The sequence below is a fragment of the Malania oleifera genome, chromosome 1 (genome assembly GCF_029873635.1).
Source record: "Malania oleifera isolate guangnan ecotype guangnan chromosome 1, ASM2987363v1, whole genome shotgun sequence".
NCBI classification, from domain to species: domain Eukaryota; kingdom Viridiplantae; phylum Streptophyta; class Magnoliopsida; order Santalales; family Ximeniaceae; genus Malania; species Malania oleifera.
Window position 1 is genome coordinate 77510518 of NC_080417.1, and position 8954 is coordinate 77519471.

Genomic DNA, 8954 nt, shown 5'->3' on the forward strand with positions numbered 1-8954 from the left:
TTCTTATACACTTGAGCTCTGTTATTTTCCTGAACACTTTTACTTGAAACATATTAAATATATCATTTGATTTGTTATCATCAAAATAAGAATTGTACGCCTTATTAGGCCAACATTCTCCCCCTTTTTGATGATGACAAATCGAGAGAAAAAATAATAAGCTTTTAAAATTCATGGCTCCCTTTATCAAAAAGTATGGTATATTTTCATGACTCCCCCTATCAAAAAGCATGGTATGCTTTATAGAAAAAAACTTCATTAAAAGTCACAAACATACTTCAACATACAAACATACTTCATATTTTTGCACTACAACTTTCTCTCCCCCTTTGGAAATCTATCAAAAAGAAGGGAAGGAGAAAAACAGAGATAATACTTCAAGTCAAAGTGCTAGTTCTAGAACACCAAAAGTTGCGTAGCCGATAAAAACTTGAATACATAGAAACACAAGAAAAATCAGTCATAACAAATGGCAAAAATTCTTGTGGTGTAAAACCTTGAGCCATAATCCATTGCTTCTCAATGATATGAATCTCGAAATCCCCTAGCTTAATTCGAAGGATCTTTCCCAAAGATATGGAATTTAGTTGAATCTCTTTCCCAAGCATATTTGTTTTGATTCCATTTTCACATCGCTCCATATTTGCATAGAAAATACGTACAACATTAGGATAATACCCTTTAGCTTGGTAGGTGATGAACCTATCCCATCCAATATCCTTGAAAAGTTCCAAGATTTCAGGAAAATCTGAATGAAAGAAAGTTACGTTGAGTACCTTACCTAGTATCGGTTCTGCTGAAGCAATTTGATTTCGGTAGAGGTGCTTGGCGTGTGGAGTGACCAACCATTTCTCCACTTCATCGTTATTGATTATTGTGGAAGAAGAAGATCTTTTAACACCAACGTATTTTATTTTAGGCATGGTTACATGAAGAAGAAAATCAAGGAAACTCGAAGCTAATGCTCAGTGTTTGTGTGTAAGAAGGATTTGATGCTAGATTTCTAGATGTTTTTTAGCAATATTTTTGTATAAAAAGTGATGGAGATGAAGGGTTTCTGAAGGAAAATGAATGGTCAGGAGCCTAGAGGGTTTTAAAATGACTTAGAATAGGGTTTTAGAACCCAACCCGCCACGAGGTAGTCGCCTACTTCAATGTGGCAGGCGCCTATCTTTGTGGAATTTTAAAAGACAATGGCCAGGCAGTTGCGTGGTACCTTGGTGGCGGTCGCCTGCCAACTAGAACAACTCCTAAATAACTTCCCGATTATGAAGCATGCCCAATTCTCTTCTTATAAATATAAATCTATCTTCTGACAAAGGTTTTGTGAAAATATCTATTAATTGATCATGTGTATTCACAAACTCCAGTACTATATCTTTATTTTGTACATGATCTCTCAAAAAATGATGTCTTATATCAATGTGTTTTGTTCTTGAGTGAGATACTAGATTTTTTGAGATATTAATAGCACTTGTGTTATCACATTTTATAGGGATAGTTTGATATTGTATTTGAAAATCTTTTTAACTGTTGTTTCATATATAATGTTTGAGCACAACAACTTCCTGCAGCAATGTATTCTGCTTCTGCTGTGGATAATGCTACAGAATTTTGTTCTTTGAAGACCATGAAACTAGAGAATGTCCTAGAAAATGACACGTCCTACTTGTGCTTTTTTTTTTTTTTATCTATTTTACATCCAGCAAAGTCTGCATCTCAATAACTAATCATTTCAAATCCAGATTCCTTTGGATACAATAAACCTAGTTCAAGTGTACCTAGGAGATACCTAAGAATTCTTTTTACTACTGTTTGATGTGATTCTTTTGGGGCTGACTGAAATCTTGCACACATATATACGGTGAACATAATATCTGGTCTACTTGTTGTTAAATAGAGTAGGCTTCCTATCATTCCTCGATAATGCTTTGTATCAACTTGTTTCCTTTTTTTATCTCTTTCAAGACTAGTTGAAGTACTCATAGGAGTTCCTATGGGTTTACTTTCTTCCATATTAAACTTTTTTAACATGTCTTTAATGAATTTAGTTTGATTTATAAAGATTCCATTTCTTGCTTGTTTGATTTGTAATCCAAGAAAGTAATTTAATTCTCCCATCATACTCATCTCAAACTCTTTTTGCATACATGTGGCAAATTCTTTACATAGATCTTTATTTGTTGCTCCAAATATAATATCATCCACATATATTTGAACTAGTAACAAATCTTTGTTTTTAGTTTTAATGAATAAGGTACTATTAACTTTTCCTCTTGTAAATTCATTTTTGAGTAAGAACTTACTTAATCTCTCATACCAAGCTCTTGGAGCTTGTTTCAAACCATAAAGAGCTTTTGTCAATTTGAATACATGGTTTGGATGTTTAGAATTTTCAAACCCTGGGGGTTGTTTGACGTATACTTCTTCGTTTATATATCCATTAAGAAATGCACTCTTCACATCCATTTGATATAACTCAAAGTCCTTATGGGCAGCATAGGCTAAGAGCATCCTAATAGCTTCCATTCTTGCTACAGGTGCAAAAGCTTCATCATAATCTATTCCCTCTTCTTGATTATATCCTTGTGCCACTAACCTGACTTTATTTCTTACAACAATTCCGTTTTTAGCTTTCTTATTTCTAAAGACCCATTTTGTTCCTATAATCGATTTATCTTTGGGTTTTGGCATTAGTTCCCATACTTGATTTCTTTCGAATTGATTTAATTCCTCTTGCATAGCAATAATCCAAGAGTCATCATTTAAGGCATTTTCAATATTTTTTGGTTCATATTGGGATAAGAAGGCACAATGATTGCAAATATTTTTTAGTGAGGCTTTCGTAGTTATTCCTTTTGATGTTTCACCTAAAATTTGTTCTTTTGGGTGATTTTTGTCATATTTCCACTCTTTAGGAAGTTTGAGTTTTTCTAAAAGGTTTTCATTTAATGTGTCATTATCCTTTTCTTCCTTTATTTCAAGAACTTCTTCTTTTTGTGAAGTAACTTCTTTTTCATCATTCAAATTTTTTATATTATAACAATTTGATTCATCAAAGGTTATATGAATTGATTCCATAATTGTAGAAGTTATTTTATTATAAATCCTATAGGCTTTACTATTTGTAGAATAACTTAAGAAAATACCTTCATCTGACTTTGCATCAAATTTTCCTAGGTCATCTTTAGTATTTAAAATAAAACATTTGCAACCGAATACATGAAAGTAAGATATATTTGGTTTTCTATCTTTCCAATTTTCATATGGTGTTTTATCTATTTTCGATCTTAGAGATACCCTATTTACAATATAACATGCTGTATTTACAGCTTCTACCCAAAAATATTTAGGTAAACTATTTTCATTGAGCATTGTTCTTGCCATTTCTTGCAAAGTTCTATTTTTCCTTTCAACAACTCCATTTTGCTGTGGAGTTTTAGATGCTGAAAAATTGTGAGTTATTCCATGTTCATTACAAAATTTTTCTACTTCTTTATTTTTAAACTCTCTTCCTTGGTCACTTCTAAAGCTTGTTAGATTATAACCTTTCTCATTTTGTAGTTTCTTGCATAAGGTTATTAGTTTATTGCAAGCTTCATCTTTGTTTGCTAAGAATATTACCCAAGTAAATCTTGAAAAATCATCTACTATTACAAAAGCATATTGTTTTCCACCTAAGCTTAAGGTTCTAGTTGGACCAAATAAGTCTAAGTGTAAGAGTTCTAGGGCTCTTTTGGTGGATATTAATTTTTTCTTTTTAAAACTTGTTTTCACTTGTTTTCCCTTTTGACAAGCATCACATATCTTGTCTTTTACATACTTAATATTTGTTAATCCTTTTACAAGGTTTTTCTTAGTTAATTTAGATAGTATGTCCATGCTAGGATGTCCTAGTTTCCTATGCCATAACCAACTTACTTCATTCATAGCTGCTAAACAAGTTATGTTTTGATTTTTTATTTTCTCAAGATTTATACAATAAACATTATTTATTCTATAAGCCATAAACACGGTTTCTTCATTTTTGGGATTCTTGATGACACATTTTTCTTTCATGAACATTACTTTGAACCCTTTATCACTTAATTGACTAATACTTAAAAGATTATGTTTTAGTCTTTCTACTAATAACACATTATCTATAGAAAGTGAAGGTTCCTTACCAATTTTACCTATACCAACAATTTTACCTTTGGCATTGTCGCCGAAGGTGACGTATCCCCCATTTTTTGTGTTAAGGTTGTAAACTTGGTCTTGTCACCAGTCATATGCCTTGAGCATCCGCTATCCAAGTACCATTTGTCTGTTGTCGTTGTTGTCCTAAGGCAAACCTATAATAAGGGAGACTAAGTGTTAATTTTTGGAACCCAAATTCTTTTGACTTTTATTGTTTTACTATTAGTTCCACTATTTGTCTTCCATTCTCCTTGGACTTTAACATATTTTCTCTTTAATGGACAATTAAACATTATATGACCTTTTGTCTTACACATATAGCAAGTGGTGTGTTCATGTTTGTTATTTGATGAAGTGCTAGAATAGAACATACCTTCCTTATTAAAGTATCCCATGTATAGCTTTTTATTCTTTTTATTTGTTTTACCATTGTAGCCTATTCCTTCTTTGTTTCCATTAAGCCTTTTCTGTCTGATCATCTTTTCAAAGTTCTCTTTACCTCTAGTAAAGTTATAGATAATCTTTTCCTTGTCTTCAACAATCTTTTTGAGTTTATTTATTTCTAAATCTTTCTTATTTAACCCATCTATATGAGTTTTATCTAATTCTTATTTTATTTCATCTTCTAGCTTCTTAATATAAATATTTCTTTCTTCTTTAATAACTTTGAATGATTCTAGTTGCTTTACCAGTTCTTGATTCTGATCCTTCAAAGTTATATTTCTTTTAGACACTTTTATAAACCTTTTATGTAGTAAAAATAATTTAGTTTGTAATTCCTTATAAGGAGGCAAACTGTCACACGATTCATCATAAGACACATTTTGAGATTTTGTTGAAGAGTAATAAGAATTTACCTCTTCATCGTTTGCCATGAAGCATATGTTTGTTATCTCTTGCTCACTTGATTCAGTTTCAGTTTCGCTGGAGCTTGAATCATCCCAAGTAGCTTTCATTGCTTCCTTCTTCTTCTTCTTGTCTTTCTTGAGTAGTGGACACTCTGGTTTAATAAGCCCTGACTTTTTGCAATGATAACAAATTTGTTCATTCTTACCTTTATTTTATTTCCTACTTGTATCTCCTTTTTCAGTTTTCTTTTTATAAAATTTTCTAATAAACTTTTTATTTCTTCTATAGAATTTTTCTAATCTTTTAGTAATGAATACCAATTCATCTTGATCAAGGTCACTTGTTTCACTTTTTTCTTCACTAGAACTATGGTTAGATGCTTTTAGATCTATGGATTTTTTATTTTTAGGTTCAGGATTCCTTTCTTTCAGCACCATTTCATACGTAAGAAATGAGTCTATAAGTTCATCCAAAGAAGTAGTTTTAAGATTTCTACCTTCCATGATTGCTGTGGCCTTTGGTTCCCAAATAAGAGGTAGTCCTCTTAGAATTTTCTGATCAATTCATATGTAGCATAGGTTTTTCCTAAGGCACTTAAAGAGTTTATTATGTGAGTAAATCTGGTATACATGCTTGATATTGTTTCTTCAGAATTCATTTTAAAAGCTTCGTATTCACTTGTCAGCATGTCTATCCTATTGTCTCTAACATCAACCATTCCTTCATAAGTTTCCTCTAGTTTATCCCAAATCTCCTTAGTAGTTTTGCAGGCCATGACTCGATTAAACTCATTTGCATCAAGTGCACAATATAATGCGTTTATAGTGCTTGCATTAATTTGAAGCATTTTATAATATGAGTCAGTCATGTCTTTCTTTTCTTTTGGAATATGTTTTCCATCAACTAACTTAGAAGGTATAAGGTTTCCATCCATGACAACCTCCCAAGCTTTCCAATCCATGTGTTGGAGATATATTTCCATTCTCTTTTTCCAAAAAGTGTAGTTGTGTCCACAAAAGATTGGTGGACTGGTTGAAGATTGTCCTTCACCAAAGGGTGCTACTCCGATATTTGCCATTTGATCTTTTTATAGTTTCTTGTTAGGAATTTCTATAACTAGGCTCTGATACCAAATGAAATGAAGAATAGCTTCCCAAGAAGGGGGTGGGGGTGAATTGGAAATCTTTTAATTTTATTTGATTTTTAAGTTTTCTAATTTTAATAACCCAGCAAAATACAATATATAACAAAACTTAAGAAAATTGGAATTTAAAATAATAATTCAATCAATGTAATCAATCAATCAATAACATTTAGGCTTTCGTTGCTTTCCCTGTAACCTTTTATTATTCACTTTACTTGATTAAGATTTCCGCAAATTAATCAACGTACTCCCCTTTTGGGTTTCCGCAAAAGATTAATCAAAACGTACTTTCTATTGATCAAGAACTTAATTTAAATCCTGCAACCTGCATTCGTAAATTTTATAACAAAAGCAAATAAAGTATGTAAATTAAAGTAGAGAGAAGGAGACAAGAGTTTTTACGAGGTTCGGCTTCAACACGGCCTACGTCCTCGCCTTTGGCAAAAACACCAAAGGATTTCACTATCTCAGTTCCTTTACCTGGTGGAACAATACCAACTTACAATGCACTCCTTTAATTAGGCTAAAGCTCGCCTCTCCAAATAACAACCCCTTATTTGGTTCAACGATTCAACAACTCAGAATCGTTTAAGAAAGATAACGAAGGAATATGTGTACAAAAGAGAACTCTCACAGTAGAGTGAATTAATACACCAATCAGCTCACTTTATACCTCAAAGTAATTTAAATATAAGAAATTTCAAGCTCAATTACTTGGTATGGATTATCAAATAATTTTCCAAAGAAGATAAAAATTTTGATCGTTGGAAAACTTAATTTCAGAATGTAAATCAATTTCAGATCAGAGAGTTTATCTTAAAAGAATTTCAGATCCTTTGAAAACAAAATTTTGAGTACTTGAAGATTAGTTGATCTAAAACATTTAAAAACAAAAAAAAAACACTTACTTTGATCTAAAAGCCTTCGAATATCTTTGGATCAGAAAAGTTGTTGAAAAACACTTGATCTGGAAACTTTAGAGGATTTCTCAATTTCAAAATTCTTTTAAATATTTCATCAAAGTTCTTTCTCTCCTTCTTTGTACTTTCTTTTCTCTAATTTAAAATGTTTGAGATTAGAACTATTTATAGAGTTTTTTTTTAAATCATCCATTACTCCCAAGGATTCTTAAATTCATTTCCAAATATTTTGAAATAAATATGTTTAAAAACATGGTTTAAAAAATCTTTTCTTTTTAAGCTTTTTTTATTTATATAAAAAAAAAAACTTTTTAGAGTTTATATGTTTCAAAAAATAATTTTTATTTTCCAAATATTTTGAAATAAATATGTTTAAAAACTTCATTATTTCAAAAAAAAATTTCTTTATTTAAACCGTTTCTTTTTATGGATTTAAGAAATATTCTTCAGAGTATATATATATATATATATATATATATATATATATATATATATATATAGACATATTTTTGAATTTTTACGAGCTTCAAATTTTTCAGCAAATGTGTGGCAGGAATATTACTTTACATGAAATGTATTACGATACGACTTTGTTACAAATGAAGCATGTTTTTAGGAATATGAAATGTTACAGTACAAATGATGTTGAAAATACATGATAATTGATTTATTTTCAAAATGATATATATGAAATGATTTCGGTGTGAGGCCGTATATATTTATGAAACGATTTTGGCGCGTGACCATATTTATGAAGTGCTCGGTGCGAGGCTGTATATATGAAATCATTTTGGCGCGAGGCCGTATTTATGAAATGATTTCAGCGTGAGGCCGTATTTATGAAATGATTTTCGGCTCGAGGCCGTATTTATGAAATGATGAAAAATGCTATAATATTATGTATAATATGTTATCAAAACCTAGATATTAGTTTAGTTCTGTTCAGGAACACGGTATCATAGCTTATAGATCATATATCTATGATCAAATTGGTGTTAACCACCCCACGAGGGGGTGAGAGATGGATAGTCGATGTGGCTTTCAGTAGAGTGTGGACGTCCACCTGACAGTCCGAACCAGGGTGTGGCAGGCCCATCATACTTATAGACATTTTTGACTCGGCAGTGCTCGGCCAACCATTGTCGGTCCCGCCTTCGGGCTGCACAACCCGTCATAGGGGGTAATACATGACATCAACTAGCTATTCATCATGGGTATGTTTTTAGTATTATCAGTTATAACAGATGTTTTATGTACGATATGATTTATTAGAAAATATGAAAGTATATGATTATTCAGTACGATATGATGAACGTTTACAAAAATATGAATTGTACTGTATAGGTATAATTTCCTTAAATATTCATGTTGCCACACAGCTGTATTTAGTTTATTTTCCCTTACTGAGAAGTGTCTCACCCCTGAACCTAATTAATTTTTTAGGAGACCCAGAGAGACTGGAGGGTTGTGGCCGCCGTTGAGCTTATTGAGTTACCTCACTAGGAGGGTAAGATTTTGTACTAGGATTCGGATTATTTTGTTGTGAGATACAAGTTATATTTGGAATGTTATGGGAGATTGAAAAAATATATATATATATATATATATATATATATGTTATTTTGGTGTAAGTAGACTCTAGTATTATGTTTTATGGTTAGATGGTTGTAATTTTATACTTACTGCTACTTAGGCTTCTGCTGTGATTGACAGGTATCCCCGTTACCCATGGGTTCAGGTTGACTTTTCTATTTATTATATTTCATTTTATATGAAGATTTTTGAGGTCATTACAGTTTGGTATCAGAGCCTAGGATACTAGGTTCTGTAGACTCTAGAGTGCAGCAGTAATAATACCAGAG